Raw genomic sequence first — 9,940 nt, 5'->3', positions numbered from 1 at the left:
GCCGATGAGACTTTGGAGCTCCTTCTTGGTAGTAGGTGGCTTCATTGTTCGTACTGCCTCTTGACTCTTCAGGCCGATCTCAATTCCACGTTCATGTACTAAGAAGCCCAGGAACTGACCGGCCGTTACTCCAAAAGCACACTTCTTCGGATTCATTCTTAGTCCGAACTTTCTAGTTCGGTCCAGGATGCGTCGCAAATCCTCCAGGTGCCCTTCCATTGAGACAGACTTGACCACCACGTCATCAATGTAGATCTCCACCAGCTTGCCGATCAGATCATGGAAGATGTAATTCATGGCTCGTTGGTACGTTGCACCGGCATTCTTCAACCCAAATGTCATGACCACATACTCGAACAAACCCACCGAACCTGGTACTCTGAAGGCCGTCTTGTGTATATCTTCTGGAGCCATAAAAATCTGGTTGTAACCGGCATTGCCATCCATGAAGCTTAAAACCTTATGACCAGCCGCTGCATTGATCAACGTTTCAGCTACCGGCATAGGGTACTCATCCTTCGGAGTGGCTCTGTTGAGATCACGAAAATCTATGGCGATGCGCCATTGGCCGTCCTTCCTCTCCACAGGTACGATGCTAGATATCCACTCAGCATACCTGCATGGCCTGATGAACCCGGCGCTCAACATCTTCTCAATCTCCTTCTTGACTTCTTCTAGAATTTTGGCCTTCATCTGCCGTGCTCGTTGCTGGAACGGCCGAAATCCTTTCTTAAGAGGTAGCCGATGCTCAATGATGCTCCTGTCTAGCCCAGGCATTTCTGTATAATCCCAGGCAAAACAATCTGGGTACTCTTTCAACAAAGCTATCATCAGGCCCCTCAGATGCGGATCTAACTTTTTGCTGATAAATGTTGGTCGTGGCTTATCCCCAGGACCAATGTCAATCTCTTCTAGCTCATCAGCTGACGTAAACCCATACCCTAGCTTTCCGTCGCCTGTTAGATCGACGTTGAACACAGGCAGAACGTATGGCGAGGATAATTTTGGCCGATTGCTGGAATCGGCCTCCATGTTGATTGAATTGCTCGATGAAGGTTTACAACTTGCATGCGCTCCCTTACAGGAGGGAGTCTTCCTACCACGACTACGTGACATGTTTGCAGTGAGATCTTTGCTTTTTATTTTTTGGGGCCGATCGCATGGATCGGCCTTGCCACGTATGTCGATGGATGTTGCTCTTGCTACTCTATCAGGCCGGTGGATAAGACCAGCCTCACCCCGTTTTTTGTCACCTCGATGCGATCACAGCCATCCAAACTGATTCCAGAGAGCGGCTCTTGGTCTTCCGAGTCCCAAATGTTCATGCCGGCTATTGAGACGTCGATCGAGTCATGTGCATGTACGACTTCCACGTTGTCTCCATCCCACTGTATCAGGCATTGGTGCATTGTAGATGGAATGCAGCAGTTGGCGTGAATCCAATCCCTTCCTAGAAGGACAGCGTAGGTACTCTTGCTGTCGACGATGAAGAATGTCGTGGGGATCGTCTTTCGGCCTATGGTTAGATCCACGTTCAGGACACCCTGTGTCCCTGATGCTTGGCCGTTGAAGTCGTTTAGTGTGACGTTGGTCTTGATCAGATCGGCACTGGAGCGTCCTAAACGCCGTAGCATGGAATAAGGCATTATATTGACTGCTGCTCCCGTGTCAACCAACATCCTGCCGACAGGCTGCCCATTGATATAACCTTTCAGGTACAGGGCCTTCATGTGTTTGTAGCCCTTTTCTCGTGGCTTCTCAAAGATGACTGGCCGTGGACCGCAGTCAAACTGTGCTATCGGCACTTCTTCAGTTCCTGGGGCACGAAACTCTGATGGAAGGAAGAACACCATGTTTGTGCCAGCCGATGTATCTGCATCGGCTTTTGTTTGCTTGGGGCGCCAAACTTTCTTTGGCGGACGAGTCTCTTCGTCCAAAGCCTACTGAATTTTCACGGCCAGATCGGGCCGCGCTTTCCTCAACGTGTGCAAGTATCGCGCTTCGGCTTGCTCCAAGCTACGTAGCCGCTGAACCCTACGCTTTTGGGAGTGGCTGAGTCCATCAGGGCACCACCTTGGCCGGTGGTACCTATCCTCTTCTTCATCTTCTGACTACTCAAAGTCTTCATCTTGAGAGGACTCAGCTTGCTTGTTCTGTGGAGGGAGAGGTCCTAGACGCTTGAAAACTGAAACTTCCCCCGCATCCTTCTTCCGGCGTCTACACTCCGGGCAGTTGTCGATTGTAGGCAGTCGGCTCATCCCTCAATCCCAGCAGTGTTTAAAGAAGGGACAGTCCCAGTGTCTATCCATGTCCTCCTGCTCCCTTGACCTCCCCTTAGCGCGGTGCTCACGCCCTTCGTCGTCTCTATCATGCCGACGGTACCTTCTTTTGTCTTCATCGGACCGATCGTATCTATCGTCGTTTCTGTCGTACTGCCGACGTTGGTCATACTGATACTCATATTTGTTGAGGAGATGCGTGGAAAGTGGTTTTTGGTAACGCACGCTTCTCACTTGTTCCTTGGTGAGGTACCGCTTGTCATCATATCGGGGCCGGTCGCGTGGATTGGCCTCCTCCTTTTCTTTGTTGCAGGAGTGACTGCTTTCCTCTTTATCCTTGCCATGGTGGCGCACAGGCCCTGCCGTGTTGACATCGAACGAGAAATCCAGTCGACGCCTCGCGGAGTGGTTAGGTGTCCTCCTGGCCAGGACATGTGTAATTTCCCCACCATATCAAGCCCCCATTGCGCGAAAGGCCACGCCAATGGTATTGGCATCAGCTCTGCTACCGGTGAATGAGGTTTAGCCGCAAATCTCTAACACACATTGCACGTGCGTACTATATCCTTTGCATCTTCAACTGTTGTCAGCCAATAAAATCCTTCCCGAAAAGCTTTGGCTGCTATTGCTCGACTGCTTGCGTGGTGGCAGCATACTCCCTCATGTATATCTTTCAGTATAACTCGCCCTTCTTCGGGTGTGACGCACCTATACAATACTCCTGAGATGCTCCGCTTGTATAATTCTCCCTTGACCACGGTGAACGCTTTGGATCGTTTGATAACTCGGCATGCTTATGCCGGATCTTCGAGTATCTCTTTCCTTATGATGTATGCTACATAAACATGCATCCATGGAACTTGTATCATCATAACTTCTTCTGGTTCCTCCTCATCTTCCGATGTATTTGTTTCTTGGACTGCTGTAGCCCCCGAGCCTTCCTTGGCCTTTTCTTTTGTTTCTTCGACTTCTTCGGTGCTTTCTTCGCCTTAGATGATCTCGCACTTATCTCCTACCAGAAAACGCCAGGTGGTATCGGAAAGAATTGCGAGCCGATGTTTGCCAAAATGTCGGCTTCGTCGTTGCTAAGTCTGCTGATGTGATTGACTTTGCAGCCATCAATGAGTTTCTCGAGTTCATTGTACACCTCCTTGTATGCTATCATGCTATCGTTGACTGCATCGCACTTGTTAATCACCTGTTGAGCCACCAACTGGGAGTCGCCGAAGATTTTTAATCGAGTTGTGCCACATGCCTTTGCCATCTTCATCCCGTGTATGAGGGCTTCATATTCTACCTCGTTATTGGACGCGTTGGGGAACGTCTTCCGCAGTATATATTTCATTTTGTCGCCTTGAGGTGATACAAGTACCACGCCTGCTCCAGCTCCTTCCAATCTTTTGGAATCATCAAAGTTCATATGCCAGGTACTCGACAGATCTGGGGTTCCCGTATTTTGTAATTCCATCCATTCTGCGACAAAGTCCAGCAGAATCTGTGACTTGATCGCTTTCCTTTTTTCATACGTGATGTCCCAAGGGGAGAGCTCAATTCCCCAAAGGGAGACACGTCCCGTGGCTTCTGGATTGTTTAGGATGTTCTAGAGAGGTGCCTCGTTAACTACTATTATCGGGTGTGCCGAAAGATAGTGCCGTAACTTTCTTGCTGTTGTGAATACTCCATATGCAAGTTTATGATAATGCGGGTAATGCTGCTTGGATGGTGATAGTACCTCCTGATGAAGTATACTGACCGATGAACTCCATGGATCTTCCCTTCTTCTTCTCGTTCCACCATGAAGACTATGATGACCACATGTGGTGTGGCCGCGATGTATAGCAGGAGGGGTTCTTTTTCTTTCGGAGCCACCAACACTAGAGGTGTCGAGATCGTGCGCTTGAGATGCTCAAAAGCTTTGTCTGCTTCTTCGTTCTACTCGAATTTTTCTCCTTGCTTGATGAGCGCGTAGAAGGGCATCGCTTTTTATCCTAACCTGGCGAGAAACTTGCTCAAAGCTGCGACACGGCCCGTCAGCTGTTGTATCTCCTTGAGCTTGGTTGGTTTCCTCATTGTCACGATGGCCTCTATTTTCTCAGGATTTGCCTCGATTCCTCTGGCTGACACCAAGTACCCCAGGAGTTCTCCCGCAGGAACACCAAAGGAGCATTTCGTCGGGTTCAGCTTGAGGCAAAACTTGTCGAGATTGTCGAAGGTTTCTGAGATCATCGATCAAAGAGGACCCTTGCTTTGTTGTTATGACGATGTCGTCAATGTATACTTGGACGTTCTTGCCAATCTGGGTGGCGAGACACTTCTACATCACCCTCTGATAGGTAGCTCCCGCGTTTTGCAACCCGAAGGGCATTGTTCTGTAGCAGAACACGCCATAAGGGATTATAAAAGTGTCGGGGGAAGACCCCGGGTATGGCAAAGGACTGGGAACAGTTGGCTCGAGGCCGGCTGGCCCGCGGCAAAGGCCGGCTGGGGAGCAGCCGGCTGGAGCCATGACCGGCTGCCTTGTCGAGTACCCGAAGGGTTATGCCCACGTCAACTGTTTCCAGGTAATCTACCAGCCAATCCTCTGGGTCTTGCAAGCCATCGAACTTTTTGTACTTATCGGGTAACTTAAACCCAGAAGGAACCCGAGTGTTACGGACTCGTCGGGTAAAACAAGGGAGCCCGCACATATCCTCTTCGTCGACTTCTGGTGAGTGCCGATGTTCTCTTCTCTCCTGTCGTGCTCTATCAACTTGTTCTTGTATCGTCGTATCTCTTGCATCACCTGCTCGAGGAGGATCACGTGCTACCGAAGTAGGTTGACCATTATTTTGCCTTGGTGCGCTCTCGGGTTGCGGTGTACTCGATCCTTGTATCGATGCCCCATGATTCCAACTCCTGCCATGGCCATGTTATACAATGCTTCCCTGGGATCTCATGTAGGTGGCTTGGATGCTAACATGAAAGCATGTGTCGCCAAATATCCTGTTTCCGGTGTTTTGGGGATGATGTGCCCTCTTGTATCTATCGATATAAAGGACATGTCGAGGTTTTGTATCAGGTTATCTCTTTCCTGCTCAGGCACATTAGCTAGCCAAGATCTTCCTCTCGCGTGTGCTGCTCTGTGACTATCTCGCGTCGATCCTGATTGTCGGCTCAGGTTGGCCCTGCGCGGACTTGACGCGGAAGCTGCAGCTCTTCTATCATCGAGTATTTTTTTTTGTTTTTCTAGCTCACGTACTTCCAGCACGAGCGAGTCTATTTTGATATGTCTGCAATTCTTTTGTCGTAGCTGTTGTGGTCATTGGCCATGTGCCATTCATGGCTCTTCCAGCTCTATCCCAAGCTGCTAGCGACAGCTGCACTCTCTCTCGCGGCGTTGGGCCGATCTATTTGGGGCCTGTTCCGCGGGTGAGATTCGCAGGGTCGATGTACGGGTTGCCCAAATCATCGAAAGCTTCCGATGCTTCATCTTCTTGTCGGCTTGCTTCTCCAATCACGTAGACTTGGAGATATTTTGTCATTGTGTTTTCATCTTCAGGGTCGGTGAGACTGTCGTAACGATCGACGAAGAACTCTCGAATAGGAGTAGATATGTCGATGAAATCAAAACTGTCGATGCTCTCCAAGTCGTTGTTCAGATCGGAATCTGTGAACGACCCGAAAGACATTCCGCCGAGCAGGTCAGTGAGTTCTCCACCGGCAGCGGGTTTTATGTAGCTTGGCGGCGAAGCCTCCTTGTCGCTTGACTCGATTGATGATGATGATCCCGAGAAATCAGAATTGGCCGCTAACGGTCCCGAAAAAATCACTGCCGCCAGGCGTTGCGATCCTTCTCTCCTGCTGTGGAAGTGGAAGCTCCGGAACGTCATCTCCAACGAATCCTCCAGATCGGCATATGCATGCAAACGGGCGGGAGGGTGAGAAACAAAATTGAAGAGATCAGGTTTGACCTGTTTACCTGCGTCCATCGCGTTGCTTCCTACTGATGATGTTGATGATGTTGTCCGTGCCATCGAGATCAGCTCCTTGTCACCTCCAATCCCCACAACTGGCGCCAATTGACAAGGTATTAACTTGTTAATGCCTACAAGTTATAGACTAGGGTTTTGCGGAAAAGGGCAAGTAGATCTCGAAGGTTTCAGCCGAAAAGGTGCTCGACTATGAAAAACTAGGGTGTGTGTTGACAATGATTCAATCCTTTCTTTCTCCCTCGGCTTCCCTTTATATAGGAGTTGGAGCCGAGGTTTTCGTATCGTACAAGTTACAAAGTCCGGGAGACTTATTCGAGTCTTTGCCGTATTGATACAAGTATTATTCCTAATCTATCTCTACTTCCCATATCGATGCTTGTTGGGCTTCCGAGATTCACACTCTTCGGGTCGTGGGCCTTCAATTATCCCCGGGTACCTTATTCGGCAGGCCCATCTGGGATGCCTATGTCACCTGCGTCATCCCCAGAGCAGCCTCAACGACCGGCTCCTGACGATGGTCAGTCAGCGCCGCGACTTCCACCGAGTTGGCCATGATGGATGGTCGAAAACCGTCAGAGAAGAGCGAAGACGGACTGAGTCCCCTACCTGGGGCGTCAAATGCCGGAGATTCGTCTCCGCGAAGAAACACGGGTATCACTGAACCCGAAAGGTTCGAACATAGGGGACTCAAGATCACATCGTCGCCTTACCGAAGGCGGGCACTGCAGAGAGACACACAACATTTACCCAGGTTCAGGGCCCTCGGAGAGGTAAAACCCCTACTTCATGCTTTGGTGGTTGTATTGCTGGTCACAATGGAGAAGATGACCGTACATATATCTAGGGATTGTGATCTCCAAGGATCGTCCCCTTCTACGCTAGCAAGGCTAGCCCTTTTATAGAGGAGCTGGTCCTCTTCCCCTCGAAATATCTTGAGAGGGAAGGGTTTCCACATCTCCAAACCGAGGGCGGGAAATCCCCGCCCTTTACAAGATGGACATAGTCCATGGCCGATTAAAGTGCCGGTATACGGCAGATGTTGAGGTTGTCAATGACGCCTCTACTGGAAGCTTGTGCCATCCACCCAGTCTTGCACCGAAGTGGCAAGGGCAGGGCCTTGGTCTTCTGGTCCTCGTAGAGCCCACTTTAATCACCAAAGGGGCTATGGAATCTTGCCTCCTCGGGACAAAGCTTTGTGAGCTCAGCCATGACGTGTGGGGCGCAATCCTTGCTTGTCTTCTAGCCTGGGAGCCCACTCCGCCTGTTCTTGCAGCAGGCTTGGTGGAGAAGGAATCCCATGCTCCTCAGTTGAGCTTATCATCTTTGAAAGAGGCCTCCTAGGTTGTAGAGGACAATGGTTAGGGAACCTCCGTGAGGTTGTTACTCCCCGTGCCCATCCTTCTCTCCAGCTTGATGTCTCCGAGAGGCTTGTATACATCGCGGAGCCTCACTCGAGAGTTGCCTCCCGGAGAAATTGCTTCCGAGGAGTTATCATGGGCATAGAAACCATAGGTTCATGGCACCCTAGTTGCCAGGGATCCCATAATATCATCGAGTAAGAAAAATCGAATGTGTGTAAGACAGTAACACACACTCACAGTTGTAGGAAAGAATATTTCTGATTTCGTTTTTTGTTTCTGTAAAAACATTAGCAAGTTGTCCTCTATGTCGTTGGGGAATTGTTGTATCGTAACTTGATGAACGGTATTTGGGTAAATGAACCCAAGATCATCAGCAGGCCCATCTGATGCATCTTGATCTTCTGCTTTCACCATTGCAGTATCACCATATTCAGGGAACATGGGATAGTTTTCATCATCCTCTTCTTCTTCATTATCTTCCATCATAACCCCTCTTTCTCCGTGCTTGGTCCAACAATTGTAGTTGGGCATGAAACCGTACCACATCAGGTGGGTGTGAAGGGTTTTGAGAAAGAATAGTTTATCTTATTCTGACATTTAACACATGGACAATACATAAAACCACCCCGTTTGTTTTCCTCAGCCACACCGATAACAAAATTCAGGCCCGCACTAAACTTATGCTGGTGTTGGTTAATGTATATCCATTGCCGATTCATCTACATGATATAATTAAGCTTATATCATGAATACTGAAGCGATGTATATATACACAAATGCATTTTATCAATGACGAATGTTTGGATAAAGTTGTTAACCTCAATCGAGAAGAAAAAAAGGAGAAAATTTAAGTGTGTCTTGTTTGTGTGAACTGAAGTGGCAAATGCTCTTAGGCATTTCATCGAGCACCTTTTGTGCATAAGAAGAGAGAGCAAAGCAACACACCTCTTGTGCTAAGAAGTGGAAAAAGCTATGTGTAGCTCACACTTGGGTAGGGTAGGGTATATATATAGAGATGGACTAAAGGTCTTGACTGTCTTATGGCAGTACCTTTAGTCCCGATCGAACCGGGACTGGAGGGTGGCGTCGCCCGCGCCGTTTGAACTGTAACTAATACAGCCAATTAGTCCCGGTTCATTTTTAAACCGGGACTAAATCTCCCAAAGGTTTTGGACGAAAGCTATGTTTTCTACTAGTGAGACCAGGGCCCAGAGCTAGGTGGTGATGAGAATGGAGGTGGTGGCAAGGGCTGTTGGACCGGCGAGCCCACCACTGCAGTACCCCGCGTAGGAGGAAGCGTCGTGGTCGCCATGGATCGGGTGAGGTGCCCCCCACGCCAAATGGACATAGGAAGGACATGGTCCCTCTACGTGTCTGTGTTAGCACCAAAACGAACCAAATCAAATACTCCCTACGTCCATTAATAGATATCCGATTTAAATTCAGATGTATCTATGCACTAAAGTGTGTCTATATACATTTGAATTTATATAAACTTTTGACATCAAAAGATGGACAGAGATAGTATATTTTGTGTTAAATTTAGATGGCTGTGCTGGAGACTCTGATCAAATCTCCATCTCTCCATAGAAGTGTTCTCCGTAACAGGAAACACATGCCAAGACAGAACCCATTGAAACAAATAGAACAGTAGTTGTGGTGGTGACTTATACCCACTTCAGCAAAGGTGACCCGAGACATTGATTGACAACATTTCATTGGTTCCGGCTAGAAGCCTAGAACCACATGTACATGAAAAATTTCAACATGGGAGAATTTTCCCGATGAAGGGCATCAAATGTTCCATGTCTACACATCTACTGTGCTGGCTCTCTCTGTCGCGTAACCGATCAAGCGACAGACCGAACGAAGTTTCGTCGATCGTTGGCACCTATTTGTGTTACCTCCTCCATTCAGAACTAGTAGTATGCATTTTGAGTTTAGTTAAAATCGAATTTTCTAAAAGATGACAAATTATTAAAAAAAATAGCATCCGCAATATAAAAAATATATAGTTTTCGGATGGTTATGAGCTATATTTTCATAATATATAAATTTGGTATAATGGTTGTTGATATATTGTCTCTATATTTATGGTCAAATTTGATATTGTTTGACTTTAAAAAGACTTGACACAAACTAAATAAAATAAAATAAGAGACACACGGAAGCTGCTGTCGTGCAATAGGCAGAGGGAGCAGCCACGTTCGCGATCAACGACTCCATAGGTATGTTAACTTTTGGCTGGCGTGGAAAAAATGATCGCAAGTACCAAATGACTGTTGAAAAATTGATAGTCAACAACTTAGAAAATACGTACTCACGTGGG

This window comes from Lolium perenne, chromosome 3, assembly GCF_019359855.2.
Source record: "Lolium perenne isolate Kyuss_39 chromosome 3, Kyuss_2.0, whole genome shotgun sequence".
Lineage (NCBI taxonomy): Eukaryota > Viridiplantae > Streptophyta > Magnoliopsida > Poales > Poaceae > Lolium > Lolium perenne.
Note: the sequence above shows the minus strand (reverse complement) of the source record.